Source organism: Mixophyes fleayi, chromosome 11 (genome assembly GCF_038048845.1).
Source record: "Mixophyes fleayi isolate aMixFle1 chromosome 11, aMixFle1.hap1, whole genome shotgun sequence".
Classification (NCBI taxonomy): Eukaryota; Metazoa; Chordata; class Amphibia; order Anura; family Limnodynastidae; genus Mixophyes; species Mixophyes fleayi.
The window spans coordinates 154,345-169,900 of NC_134412.1; the positions used below are offsets into that span (position 1 = coordinate 154,345).

The window sequence follows — 15,556 nt, forward strand, 5'->3', positions numbered from 1 at the left end:
TGCAGCAGAATGAACAATAGCAGGAGAAAGTTCTCCCTACAGCCTCCTTGTCTGTTCTCTCCACTGGAACCATTTCTATGGTTACCACTCACCCATCTCCAGGTCTGGCTCACATCCTTTGAAATGCTCCTCTCGCCTCCTCCTCCGCCTCCTCCCTCCTGCATCTCTGAGGGGATTTAATCACGACAAAACTCCCCCCTTCGCCTCCACAGAAAATAAAACAGATTTCTATAGAAAATAGAGTTTCTGATGACTGTGAATGAACAATTTGCTTCTTGTCTGTAATTCCTTAGTCCAGAGAGATGGGAGAAGACAAAACGCTGCAAATGAAGAAACAGAAATCTCCCATTAGCAGCTGCAGGCCCCACGGCACATAGCTGCAAATCTCTTCGCTCCCACTGAGGTCCAGGATTGTACAGAGGGGGAAAGGTGTTCCATATGCCGCATCCTGGGCATTTATTCCTCAGCTGCCAGTTTCCATGTCTCACTGGCCATCAATGGGTCTGTTCTCCTGCTGCCCTGCAAGCTGCAGGCGATTCTCCCCCTCCCTGCAGTGGACTCACAGGCGCTGTGTGTATCTGTGTCTCCAGCCCACCCCCCCCTGGTAGCTCTGTTTTCCGAGTGAAATAATTTCTCCTTTGTGATGTAATTATGGTTTCTAGTCACACAGCAGTGCAGGGAACCTCTCACAGTTTGCCGTCCCCTCCATCCTTTTCTCTCCCACTGTCCGCTTGTTGTTTTCCTATCAGAGCCATTTGTCTGTGCAGCTGCACTAGGATTCCATCTTGTCGGAGCAGCACATCATTCCCTCTCCCAACCCTCTTCTCCCCCACCAAGATTTGCTTAGTGAAGATGAATAGAAGATGCTTTCCTGCTACCTACCCCCACCGCTGGTGATGAAATCTTCCAATCTCCTCTTTAATTCCCCTTTCCAGTCCTTGCGGAGGGATTTTACGATTATCTATTTAGCTGCAGGATGCCCCAATATCTTCCAGAAAAGGCCCCGGGGACCAAAAATGTCAGTTTTTCCTTCAAAGAAACGAGTTAGCTCCTTGTTTTCTTACTGTTCATTTTTCCTTCTTTTTTTGTCCACTTGATTACACAAATAAAATCCAATTATCTAATTAGCAGTCTCCAGTAGCCACAGTCCTGATTGGTTGTAGTGTTAGGAAGATGAGGTGCAGGACTGAGCTGCAAGGGAAAGGGATCAGCTCCCTCTCTTTGGTACAGACCTCGTTCCTCCTACCAAGGAGGCGGAGGCTGATTCAAGAGATGACATGTTTAGTGGGAGATCTATAGATGGAAGAGAGGGAGCAATACACTGATGACGCAAAGCGAATAAAAGTCACATCATAAAATGTACAGATCACAAGCTGAAGGAAGGGGTCAGAAAGCCACAATATCCCCACCAATAGCTGCTTTACACATGTACATTACCTATTCCAGTGCTGTCCTTTTATTTCACAACAGCAAAAATATTTCTTACATAAAGAACAAAATCAAACATCGTGCAAGTGGCAGATTACGGACAACAATTACGTAGCTTTGTATATTTCAAAAGACTAGTAATTTAAGTTACCCAAGGACACTTCTAGCTTGCTTTATTCTTTTACACTCTCGTTTTATAGCAATGTTGTAGTCATGGTTACTTATAATTAGGGGTGAGCGGGTTCGGATTTTTGAAATCCGAACACCCCCGAACAGTGCCGATCCGAGCCCTGATCGGAGCCCTGTTCGGGGATTTCCCGCCCGACGCAAAACTCAGAATGAGGCAAAACGTCATCATCCCGCCGTCGGATCTCGCGAGATCCGGATTCATATTATTCCCCGCTTCCCGCCGCCATCTTCACTCGGGCATTGGAGAGGGAAGAGGGAGGGTATGTGGTGGTATCCTCAGCCCTGCTCAGTCCAGTGGTGCTGTCTGGTGCTCTGTCCTGCTCAGTCCAGTGCTGCTGTCCTGTGCTCTGTCCTGCTCAGTCCAGTGGTGGTGCTGCCATAATTCCAGAGGTGCTGTCCTGTGTTATCCTGTGCTGCTTAAGTCCAGTCCAGTGGCACTGCCATATAAGTCCAGTCCAGTGGTACTGCCATATAAGTCCAGTCCAGTGGTGCTGTCCTGTGTCCAGTCCAGTGGTACAGCCCTTTAAATCCAGTGGTGCTGTCCTGTGCTGCTTAAGTCCATTCCAGTGGTACTGCCATATAAGTCCAGTCCAGTGGTACTGCCATATAAGTCCAGTCCAGTGGTACTGCCATATAAGTCCAGTCCAGTGGTACTGCCCTATAAGTCCAGTCCAGTGGTACTGCCATATAAGTCCAGTCCAGTGGTACAGCCATATGAATCCAATGGTGCTGTCCTGTGCTGCAAAAGTCCAGTGGTGGTGTCCTGTGCTGCAAAAGTCCAGTGGTGGTGTCCTGTACTGCGTAAGTCCAGTGGTTCTGTCCTGTGCTGCTTAAGTCCAGTCCAGTGGTACTGCCGTATAAGTCCACTGATCCTGCCGTATAAGTCCAGTGGTACAGCCGTATAACTCCAGTCCAGTGGTACTCTCCTGTGCCGCATATAATTTTTAAAGGCTTTGCCAAGTGTGTGTGGTTTAGGGGTACGCTCTCTTGTGCTGCATATAATGGAGAACAAAAATTTGGAGCCTAAAGTAGGGAAAGATCAAGAACCACTTCCTCCTAATGCTGAAGCTGGTGCCACTAGTCATGACATAGACGATGAAATGCCACCAACGTCGTCTGCCAAGGCCGATGCCCAATGTCATAGTAGAGGGCATGTAAAATCCAAAAAGCCAAAGTTCACTAAAATGATCAAAAAAAATAAATTAAAATCATCTGAGGAGAAACATAAACTTGCCAATATGCCATTTACGACACAGAGTGGCAAGGAACGGCTTAGGCCCTGGCCCGTGTTCATGACTAGTGGTTCAGCTTCACACAACGATCTAAGCCCTTCTCCTCCACCCCCCCTCTAGAAAATTTAAGAGAGTTAAGCTGTCATCAAAAACACAGCAAACAACTCTGCCTTCTAAAGACATGGCATCACAAATCCCCAAGGCGAGTCCAAGGGTGTTGGTGGTTGCGATGCCTGACCTTCCCATCACTGTACGGGAAGAGGTGGCTCCTTCCACCATTTGCAGCACGCCCTCTGCATATGCTGGAAGGATCACCCACAGTGCAGTTACAGATTTTGATAATGAAGGTATCAATGTTGTACACCAGGAGGAGGATATTGATGTAGCTGGCGCTGAGGAGGAAGTTGACGAGGAGGATGCTGATGTGGTTATCTTAAATGAGGCACCAGGGGGAAACAGTTGTTGTCCATGGGATGAAAAAGCCCATCGTCATGCCTGGCCAGATGACCAATAAATCCACCTCTTCGGTCTGGAATCATTTCTATCCCAATCAGGACAACAAATGTATTGTCATATGTAGCTTATGTAAAGCTGCAATAAGCAGGGGTAAGGATCTTGGCCACTTAGGGACATCCTCCCTTATACATCACCTGAAGACCCTTCATAATTCTGTATTTAGTTCAGGAACTGTGGCTAGGACCGTCAGCAGTTCAGGGACACCTAAATCCCTTGGTCCTGTTGTATCCACACCAGCAACACCCTCCTCGTCAATTTCCTCCTCGATCCGGATCGGAGGTAGTCCTGCAGGCCATGTCACCGGCATGACTGAGTCCTCTTCAATCCGGTATTCTTCTGGAGGATCCTACAGCGCTACGCCTACTACTGCCGCTGCTGCTGTTGCTGCTGGGAGTCGGTCATCTTCCCAGAGGGGAAGTCGTAAGACCGCTACGTCTTTCACTAAGCAAATAACCGTACAACAGTCGTTTGCCATGAGGACGAAGTACGACAGCAGTCTTCCTATGGCAAAGCGGATAACTGCGGCCTTGACAGCTATGTTGGTGTTAGACGTGCGTCCGGTGTCCGCCATCAGTGGAGTGAGATTTAGACGGTTGATGGAGGTACTGTGTCCCCGGTACCAAATCCCATCTAGATTCCACTTCACTAGGCAGGCGATACCCGGGATGTGTGAGGATGAGGAAGTACACACTGAAGGGGGCGAGGAGTCAGAGGATGAGGATGAGGATGACATCTTGCCTCAGTAGAGCCAGTTTAGTTTGTACAGGGAGAGATGAATTGCTTTTTTTGTGTGGGGGCCCAAACAAACCAATCATTTCAGCCACAGTAGTTTGGTAGACCCTGTCGATGAAATTATTGGTTTGTTAAAGTGCGCATGTCCTATTTCCCCAACATAAGGGTGGGTGGGAGGGCCCAAGGACAATTCCATCTTGCACCTCTTTTTTTGGAATTATGTGCTCTTTGGGGCCTAGTTTTTCAAACCTCCATCCTGTCTGCCACTGCAGTGCCACTTCTAGATGGGCCACGTGTTTTTGCCGCCCACTAGTGTCGCTTAGCTTAGTCATCCAGCTACCTCGGTGCAACCTTTTGGCCTAAAAACAATATTGTGAGGTGTGAGGTGTTCAGAATAGACTGGAAATGAGTGGAAATGAAAGTTATTGAGGTTAATAATAGCGTTGGAGTGAAAAAAAAACAAAAATCTGGATTTTAGCAGTTTTTATGCTTTTTAAAAAAAAAATCAGAACCCAAAACCCAAAACCTTGAGGGGGGTGTTTTGGCAAAACCCATTAGAACCCAAAAGCTGAAGGTAATCAGAACCAAAAACGCGAAAAGTGGCCGGTGCACATCCCTACTTATAATATGAGGGGTACAGTGTGTGACATATAAAATGCTCAGTGCTCCCCCGCACCCATAGACCCTTTGTGTGATGCGTGTTACCATAACTTAACCTAAAATAAACACACGGACATGCTAGTAAATTTGGAAAAAGAAGGTCGCAGTTTATTTTAAATTAACGCAATTCTTTTTTTCTTGTCTGCTGGCGGCGAGAGCAAAGCAGTCAGCTAACAACCAATCTTTAAACCAAAAACACTGGGAGGTAAACCGCTCTTTACCACTGGACCAAGAATCAAATATTTACCATTGGCCGGTGCTAAATCTGGTGTCATCGTGACTGCTCCCCTTCTGGACTTGACATTGACGTGACCACACAGAGCAGGTCAAGGGATCCTCCACACGAAAGGACCAAGAGTCGTGTTACTTCAAAAGGGGCAGTGATGTGCGGCCAATCAATGGTAGCACCTTTGATTAGTCACTGACTGCAACGCTCTCCCACCTATTGTGCCTCACCTGTAACAAGGAAAGAATGGTCAGACGGGTGGGGGAGGAGGTAGCCGAAGATCCAGGAAACAAGAGTTCCAGACCAGTATGGATAAATGATTTATAGAAAAGGCTAGACACCTCCAATTGGACACCATTGGCTTGCTGTACATGCTTAACCCCAAATGGGCAAGTGCTGACAATTGCATAAACACAATATTTTAAGTGCCTTCAGCTTATGGCTTCACTTAACATATGGTGTGCGCGACATGTAATGGTGTGTGAGACATGTAATGGAGTGTGTGAAATATAATGTTTTATGTGTGATATATATACATTAAGCAGCATAAATGGCGATACAGTGTGTATTTTGTGCACAATTACTCTGTGCTTGACCAGAACCAGACCATACAGCAGAGAATGCACAAATGTCCAATTCATCTTCTACTCCAAATACAAAGGCTTCTTATAGTATTGTTAGGTACATTCAGCTCCCCTTCACAAGCAGTGCGGAGTGAAGCAGGACATACCTCCCAACCAGGGGCAGATTGGGAACTAAAAGTGTCCCTGGAAAAAATTATTGAAGTGGCCTCATGTGGGTGGGATTAAAACAACTGTAGGTGGGGCCAACACAAAGTAGGCGGGATTTAGAACTACTGGAATTTAGTTGTAGTAACATTTAGAAAACCCTAGATGTGATGAATTAATACACAGTGGGTCATCTCTAAAGCAATGCAGGGAAACGGCTGCCAGTCTTGTGTTATAAAATTACATGAATCCTTTTGCATGATCTGCGACTGGTTTATACCTCTATGCTCTCACTTGTTTAGTTTCCTACTAACACACCCTTACAATATTCCCTTCATAGAAACATACGTGACTTTATTCATTAAGTTTAACTATTATTTAACTCCCTGTCACTGTGTGTGGTGTGGGGTGCAAAGGTTACACACTACACCTCCTCTTCAAGCCCTGGCTAGCTGATGGGTATGGGTGTAAATGACATGCAGGTGTCTCTTTGTAAGTAGTGAGACACAGGTGATGTCACTTTGTGGTGCAGTGCAATAAACGTCAGAATAATATGGGTGCCAGATCATCTCTATCACAAACTGAACTCTTTATTTACACTCCTCTTCCTCCAGCACAATAGTTATAATGGCTGCAGCAATAAAGAAATATATATATATAGAACTCCTTACTCTCTCCAGCACAGTTCTTACTGAGCAATATGAATATGGTTGCAAATATATCTCCTTACTCCTCCTGCACAGTACTTAATGTTATCTAGATGTTATATAACATAGTTCACCTGTCTCTTACACTCCAGTACTCCGTACTTAACTGCAGTTTACCCCTTCTCTGCAGGGGCATTCACATGGATGCTAACAGGCAGGCAGCTTCTCAATGTAGCTCTGACACGCTGTGTAACTCTCAACTGCAGCTCATCCCTCCTCTGCGGGGATGATTTCTCCTTTGGGCTCTGACACTTCTCTCTGTGTATGCACAGCCCCTGGCACTGACACTTCTCTCTGTGTACACTCAGTCCCTGGCTCTGACACTTCTCTCTGTGTACACTCAGTCCCTGTCTCTGACACTTCTCTCTGTGTATGCACAGCCCCTGGCACTGACACTTCTCTCTGTGTACACTCAGTCCCTGGCTCTGACACTTCTCTCTGTGTACACTCAGTCCCTGGCTCTGACACTTCTCTCTGTGTACCCTCAGTCCCTGGCTCTGACTCTTCAGCTACCATGGCTCTTGCAGCAACCCTCAGTCTCTTCCATGTGAAATGTTCCCCTCTCTCTCTTGGGGTTCTCTTTAGTGATAGAAGGTTCTCCCCCTATCTGGGATTAGGGACTCCTCCCCTCTGTATATGCAGCCACACTGCTAGCTTTATCACAGTACATACCAGGTACTCCTGGTCATTGTAGTTCCACAGCTACTCACAGTTCAGCCAAAAACAGTGTAGCTTATCTCCAACCCCTATGCAGCTCCTACATCCCTCTGGGGACTCTCCCACACAGGCACACAGTACTTTCCCTTGCGCAGACTCCGTGCTCACATTCCCAGGCAATGCCGGGGGGCTTGGGAGCTTCCTTCCCACTCTCCCAGGTCCCCGGCTATATATCACACTACTTCTGTTCTCTCTGTCTCCTCTGTCTCTAGCAGACTGGGCTGGGTTATCACCATAGCAACCAGCTTGTGTTACCTTTCCCTGGGGTGCAGGGTTTATTAAAACTCCACTGGGGGGCGTTACAATTACGAAACATGTTGGCACAATCTTACTTGATCAGTCTGCCAGAGCAGCATATGAGCACCTCACCGCACTGTTGTTTCTTCTCCTGACATCCTGAGATGCAAACTACCTGTCAAATCTCTCTTCCAATATATAAATGTGTACTGTGTGTTTCAAAAAGCATTAAAAATAATTCTTATTATAAATGGCCGTCCAGATGCAATCACTACAAAGATCAAATAGAATAGGCAGGAAAACACTTCTTTTGTAACCATTGTGTATGGGCCTTAAATGTGCCCAGTGATTGGTGGTGCTTTGAACTAATTGCAGTGCAGGAAGGGTTTGCAGACAATGGCATAAGTGACGGAAAGAGCTATTCAAGGGTTTGCTGGTGATATAGTAAGTGCAAAGGAGGCAGGATTATTAATATTGTCAGTGCAATGGGGCCAAATGTTCAACAAAGTGATCTGAAGATGAGACCAGTGCAAGGTAGAAGGCATGGAATCAATGCAAGAACCACTAAAGTATCATCAGAGCTGCAATAAGGCTCTGTGGGGCCCGGGGCACTTAGGACAGGGAGGTTATCATTTTAGATACATTTTAAGCAAATACACAGGTAAAACAGTTAGGTGCACACAGCTCTGCCTTCACCAGTAGTGTGTTGTGAAGTGGGACATACCTCACAGCTGTCCTTGTTGTCGGACTAAATCCTGACTAGCCCTAAGTACACACTAGAGGTTTTTCAGCCAATTATCGGGCAAAACACCTGATAAACGACTGTTTAGCCAGATATCGCATTAGTGTGTATACTTACACGATTCAACGAGAGTTTTACCAAAGTACTAATAGTCATTTCATTTGATTGCTTGTTCGGTTTAAAAATCTCGTTCCACACCACTTTCCAATCCTGCAGTGAGTATGCACTCACACGACTGTTGGGCAAAAGACAGATTAGGAACCTGTCACTGTGTCGGTGTTGTTTAATGCAGAGAGTGCTGTAGGTGGATTCATTTGTCCGTTCCTTTACACATCATAGCAGCATACCCCCCCTTTCCTTCACACATTATAGCAGCCCCCCCTTTCCTTCACACATTATAGCAGCCCCCCCTTTCCTTCACACATTATGACACCTCCCCTTTCCTTCACACATTATAGCACCCCCCCTTTCCTTCACACATTATAGCAGCCCCCCCTTTCCTTCACACATTATGACACCTCCCCTTTCCTTCACACATTATGACACCTCCCCTTTCCGTCACCCATTATAGCAGCCTCCCGTTTCCGTCACCCATTATAGCAGCCTCCCGTTTCCTTCACCCATTATAGCAGCCCCCCTTTCCTTCACACATTATAGCAGCCCCCCATTTCATCACACATTATAGCAGCCCCCCTCCCTATAGATTGGTATGTGCAGCCCTCCTCAATAGTTTTCTATGTACAGCCCCCCTCCCTATAGGTTTCTATGTGCAGCCCCCTCCCTATAGTTTTCTATGTACAGCCCCCCTCCCTATAGTTTTCTATGTGCAGCCCCCCTTCCTGTAGTTTTCTATGTGCAGCCCCCCTCCCTATAGTTTTCTATGTGCAGCCCCCCTCCCTATAGGTTTCTATGTGCAGCCCCCCTCCCTATAGTTTTCTATGTGCAGCCCCCCTATAGTTTACCTCTGCAGCCCCCCTCCTTATAGATTGGAATGTGCAGCCCCCCTCCCTATAGTTTTCTATGTGCAGCCCCCCTATAGTTTACCTGTGCAGCCCCCTCCCTATAGTTTTCTATGTGCAGCCCCCCTCCCTATAGTTTTCTATGTGCATCCCCCTCCCTATAGTTTTCTATGTGCAGCCTCCCTACAATTTTCTATGTGCAGCCCCTCTCATAGTTTTCTATGTGCAGCCCACTCCCTATAGTTTTCTATGTGCAGCCTCCCTACAATTTTCTATGTGCAGCCTCCCTATAGTTTACCTGTGCAGCCCCCCCTCCTTATAGATTGGTATGTGTAGCCCCCCTCCCTACAGTTTTCTATGTGCAGCCCCCCTATAGTTTACCTGTGCAGCCCCCTCCCTAGTTTTCTATGTGCAGCCACCTCCCTATAGTTTTCTATGTGCAGCCCCCTCCCTATAGTTTTCTATGTGCAGCCTCCCTACAGTTTTCTATGTGCAGCCCCCTCCCTACAGTTTTCTATGTGCAGCCTCCGTACAGTTTTCTATGTGCAGCCCCCTCCCTACAGTTTTCTATGTGCAGCCCCATCCCTATAGTTTTCTATGTGCAGCCCCCTCCCTATAGGTTTCTATGTGCAGCCCCCTCCCTATAGGTTTCTATGTGCAGCCTCCCTACAGTTTTCTATGTGCAGCCCCCTCCCTATAGGTTTCTATGTGCAGCCCCCCTCCCTATAGGTTTCTATATGGAGGGGAGGCTGCATATAGAAAATGTTTGGCTGCCTGCTGGTTGCCTCACGATTGGATGCCTGTTGCTTTCCACTGACCACCAATTCCTTTAATCGCCCCCCCCACCCCCCCTCAATAAACCTATCCTCCCATACTGCCTCAGAATTAAATAATTACTGTTCAATTTAAAAAATAGACCACCTTCACTATACATGCAATTAATAGCACAAAAACAACCCCAGCATTAATTAGTGCCATAAATCCACCTTAAATGAAAAGGCATTACCCATACTTGCCAACTTTGTGTTGTTGGCATGGGGTTTGGTGAGAGGGCGGAAGGGGGTGGGGTAATCAAGTCATTTTGGACCCCGCCCCGTGATGAAATCATCATTTTGTCGGGGCAGGGCCAAAATTACACGATTCACTGCGAATCACGCTATTTTGGCTGCGGTCTTAATGAAATATTACAAGGTAGCCCATGATTTATTACACCAAGAAATATGGCGCATATTTAACATTGTTTGCATTTTCTGAACCCCAATGTCCAGTTCCCCTCGTCTTATGTCTTGTGTGTGGTATCACAGAGTAGTATACAATATGGCACCTCCATACAAGCTGCTAAGGGCAGAGAACAATAATAATAATATTAGAAATAACTCGGCTTAGCCTAATCTGTTTTTGAATAAATAATTTCAGAGGACATCGGTTCTGTATCACTTTTGTGGTTTCTCAATGTTTAAATGTTTTTAGTACATTGGTGCTCCAAGCAATCTGGTTTCCAGCAAAAGTACTCCCAGCAGTACCCAGCCCCATGCTGAAAGCACTAGGACTCTTCCCACACCCTGGGTGGTTGGTATGGGGTAATAAAATATATTTTTATGGTAAACATTACTGGTCCCAGCAAGCCCAGGCTGAAATTAACAGTTTAGGCATGCCGGTGCTTGTAGTACAATGAACATCAGCATACCCAAGACTACCAGGACATGCTGGCACTTGAGGAGAACAATAGGTTTGGGTTAAACAGCTAGCATATTCAGATACTATCAACCCTTTCATGGTTCGCCAACAAGGTCATTGTATAATACTACTACCGTGGATTAGATTCCAGAACCTTATCCACAGGGAGCAATTGGACCCCAACGACCATGGGGGAGGACACTCAGGGTTAAGCATTATCAATTTCCCATCTAGCACAACCTGGTTGAATTTGGATGGATCCTGAGCACAGTTGGGGCCAAGTAGAAGTTGGACATATGAATAGACTACCAGCAGATGTTGTTTTGGGAAACGATTTGGGCCACAGGTTTGTGAACCACTTTGACAACACCAAGACCCGCAGTCAACTAGAGCTGGCCCGGTAAGTCCCAGCCAGATCTTCAGACCGGCACAAGAAGTCTTGAATGCATCACCCACCTTAGCCCTTGAATCATTGTCGGTAAATACGCCTGATTTGAACCTGACTCTAATGTAAGGGAACTTGAAGGAGTTAGATAGAATTTAGATGTGCCACCGAAAAGAATCTTCTGTAGCAGGCTTATGCAGCCAAGCTGCCCAACCCCCTAGTGAAGGGCAACAGGCTCAGGTAGTGTAGGAGAATGTTTTGTTGCACCGGGTAACCAAGGCACTAGCGGCAGCCGAGGCTCACAAGCCGAGACTACAGGTCCCAGTTACTAGTGCTAGCTCATGACATCCCAGTAGCTGCACATCTGAGTTTTAAGATAACCAGAGCCCAATTGCTGTGCAGCTTTTACTTACGAGGCTTAAATATCGCAACGCCTGTGAAGTATGCCAGACACTTGGTGGAGCCCCTAGCAAAGCCAAACCACTGACAGACACGACTATCAAGAAGTTCATGCGACAGATAGTATGGACAGATGACTGTGAACATGCATTCTGCCAACTCATGAAGGTATTGTCCCAGTCCCCTGTACTAGCTGCCCCTGACTTCCGACAGAGAGTCATTGTGCAATCTACTGCCTTGGGCTGCGGATTGGGAGCAGTGTTGAGTCAGGTTGGGGAGGTTGGTCAAGAACGCCCTGTAACATATCTGTCCTAGCTAGGGAAATTGCCTATTCCACCATTGAGAAATAGCATTTGGCCAAAGTGTGGGCACTCAGAAAGTTGCAACCCTTTTATAGATCTTGGTTGCTACTGATTAAAATCCCCTCAGCTAGCTGAACCAGACTGCAGGAGACAATGGACTGCATTGCGAATGAAACTAGAATCGGCTGCTGCGAATGTATAATATTTCCATTTCCCACAAAAAGTGCAGCCAACATTGGAATACCGATGGACTATCCAGTCAGGATTGTCAGACGCCGTCCCCGCACTGTGCATACATGCCAGGGACAGATGCCTGCCTCTCCGCTAAATCGCGTCTCATTGCCTTCTGGGTCTCACGACTCGCGCATGCTCAGTAGGCCCGCATCCCATTGCTAGGCAATGGGGCGCTTCTCTCCCCCGCTTGTCAGTGGTCAGGTGCATCTCCCTTCCCCAATCAGGGGCTATGTTATGGCTTATCAGGCACCTCCTCCGAACAGTCTGGTGTCAGAGTATTTGTTCTCCAGTCTCCAACGTTCCAGTGTCCTTCTCCTGTTTGTTGCTTATCATTGCTGACCTTTGGCTTGCTTTTTGACCACCCCTTGGATTTGTGATTCAGTACCTCTTTGTCCAGCAGTTCCTGACCTCGGCTTTCTCTGACCATTCTTCTGGATACTCCCTCATACATTGCCTCGGCTGTTTCACACTCACTATCCTGCCATCCTGTGTATGCTCCATTGCACTGGTGACTAGTTGGGAGAACAGCGACCTGCGCACCTCACGCAGCCAAGTTCATACCTCCTTACGGGGGTCCCTGGTGAATACCGGGGATGCGTTAGACTCCGGGCCTCTCAAACTAGTCAATATCAGTCTGTGGCTTCTTCAGTACTACAAATGTGACAAGGATGAGCAAAATGCTGTTCGTTCTACCCACCTGGCCTGGTCACCATCGCTTGTCCGGCAATAAGACAAATGGACTCATTTACTGGATTTAAGAAGGGGTAGGAAAAGTGAAATCACATTGTGTGAGTTTTGGACTTGTGTGACTCAAGCATAAAAACAAATGTGATCCATCCCTCCTTTCTCCATACTCTGAACTGTCATCATCTCGCTGCCTTGCGGTTTATTGTCATTTGTTGTTCCTATGCATTTAGTTCCTATGAATTTAGTTGTATGCTGTGCATATGTATGTTAATTGTTCTATAAGTTAGTCAAGTTATTCTTAAATGTCGCCGGGTGGAGTGTTAAATCAGGGATAAAAGAAAACAATATGTCTGGGTGAAACAACTAGCATATGAAAATACTATCAACCTTTTCATGGTTAGCCAACAAGGTCATTGTATACTTGTACCCTGTATTAGACTCCTAGACACCTTCTCCACAGGGGGCCAATGGCCCATAACGTCCATGGGGTAGGACACTCAGGGTAAAGCATTATCAATTTCCCACCTATCACAAGATGGCTACCACTCTACTCCACCCACCATTAGCTCCACTACTGTCAGAATAATGAAGGGTATATAGCTTGTGTCTTTTGACTATATTGGATGTTCGTAGATTAGTGACTAGGAACTGCGCTTTCATCATATGCGTATGCTGTATATACAAAGTATTGTATCTGTCTGGTGATTGTATATCCACATGTCTGTTTTGCCATCTACGGAATAAACTGCGTAATGTTTTCAATAATCTGCCTAGGTGATTTTAAAGATCCACTAGGAAGTATGGTCCTCACAGGGATCCAATAGAAAGCTATTCTTAAACCATATGTGTGGCAGGTAAGGCATAACTACCATAGGAACAGGGGATGCAGATGTTGAGTGGGCCCTCATTCTCTGACAAAGGGACAAATGCCTTGAGTGCTAGGCCTTGTGTCGCAAAAGCTGAACCTCTGATACAGAGGGAAATGTCTATAAAGAATACACGCTACAAATTATAATGCACTATTGATTGTTAAAAAATTCTTTGGGAGAGGAGCCAAATATGACAATTAAATATGCCATTAATTCATCAGGTTTTTAGAAATTTTTTGAGGTCATGTGTCCACACTACCATGCAGGAGATACTGGATGTGAATCATAACATTTTGGGCCATTTTTGGCCCTCGGCAACTGCGTACAGAACACTGCAACACAAATATAATCTGTCATCCACCAAATGAAGGAAGAGGTAATAATGGGATGGAAGCAGGCGCGGGCTGGGAGAGGGATGGCCGGGGGCCACACAGGCGGCCGCATCATATAACAGGGGATGTGGCCGCATCCCCTGTCATGTGATGCGGCCGTCTGTGCGCTGACGCGGCCGCATCTGATGGCATCAGATGCGTCTGCGGGGGGGGGGGGGGGAATTTTTAGCATCCGGGGGGGTGGCCGGCCGGCCTACCCACCGGCCCTAATAGACATCTAACCCAGCGGCCCGGGGGGCCTCTGCCCCCCTGCCCCCCGGGCCAGCCCGCCACTGGATGGAAGTCACTGCTCTATACGCTTCATGGACTTTAGGAACATCAAGAAGCAATCATGAGCTACACAGCAAGCGATAAGGAGAGGAGGGACATACTACCTCTCTCCAACACACTGGAGACTCCTTTTGGTCTTGTAAAACCTACTTTAACCTTTTGAAATAGTAATAAGTGAAGGGAGTTCAGACAACGTGAGCTTGAGTCAATTCACAACACTCATTAATCCAGTAGAAACGCAGCTGGAGAAGCTGTAGATGAAGTTTTTGTAGTTGCTTCATCAGGACCAAAGGGAATTTAAACTGCTCCTTGAGAACATGGTGTCACATGAAACTGACACTCCTTCAACTTATCCTGCAAATTCTGCTGCTGCTACCTGAAAAAGTCTGACCCAAGCTACATATGTCAGAAATTATCATGATATCTGGTCAAAATAAATGTCCAAATATCTTGCCGTCTCTACGACATCTCCAGGTAAAACACTCTGTGGTTCAAATGGTGGAAGATTATTATTAATCATTATTAATAATAAAGATATTGACACTGGGGAGAGTCCGTTTGTATATTGAGAGGAGAGGCTCCTTAGAGCCCTTTGTACAGATTGGGTATCATCACCCTCCAGTGTGAACGCTGAAAGAGTATTTAGTACAGTCAGCAATATTATAAGAGATAGTCACAGGAGGCTTTACGCCCAAAATGTAGAAAAACTGGTATTCATCAAAAAGAATGAACTTGTTTGATGGATAACTTGACAAATTGAGAGAGGATCAGTAACTGTTGATTCCAGAGGGGATACGATTATATTAGTTAATGATCTTGACACTGTTAATGACCGTTTCATTTACATCCAGTCATCTTGTTTTAGTAGTAGAGAATGTATCTTTTATTTAGCTGCCATCCGTTTACCTGCTATGGGCAAAACCTCCACCTTTCCTTTTTAGAAGTTTTAGTAAATGTAGTCTAAGGTCAATGTTATGGAGATATCCATCCACCTATTACTTAAATTATTATCCATTTAATACCCAAACAGCCAGGATAGCATTATAGGGATGGCGAAGTCCTGTAAGGGAAACTGCCCAGGAAATTACAGCCTCCAACTTTTGCCCCTAGCAGCGGTGTTTCATCTGTTGCATTTCCCACAAGACAGCATTATTCACTCCCTGCCACTTCTCGCATCGATTCTTCCAATTGGTTTTCTGTAGTTTAATCAGCACATCTCACAGTCTGGCTTCCAGATAGAGCCCTTTTCTAGAACAATACTTCTTTCA

The 15,556-nt window shown here is 46.2% G+C and overlaps 1 protein-coding gene across 5 annotated transcripts in view; it reads right to left on the reverse strand.

Annotated features, from left to right (window-relative positions):
• LRRC4B (leucine rich repeat containing 4B) overlaps positions 1 to 15,556 on the reverse strand; it is a 254,988-nt gene that overhangs the window by 55,530 nt on the left and 183,902 nt on the right. For 2 of the 5 annotated variants that reach the window (XM_075191089.1, XM_075191087.1), the window contains exon 1: positions 93 to 1,231. The exons of the other annotated variants lie outside the window; for them this stretch is intronic. The gene's annotated coding sequence lies outside the window, so the exon portion shown is untranslated. Of the gene's footprint in view, positions 1 to 92; positions 1,232 to 15,556 lie in introns of those variants that run through there. 5 annotated transcript variants of the gene reach the window in all.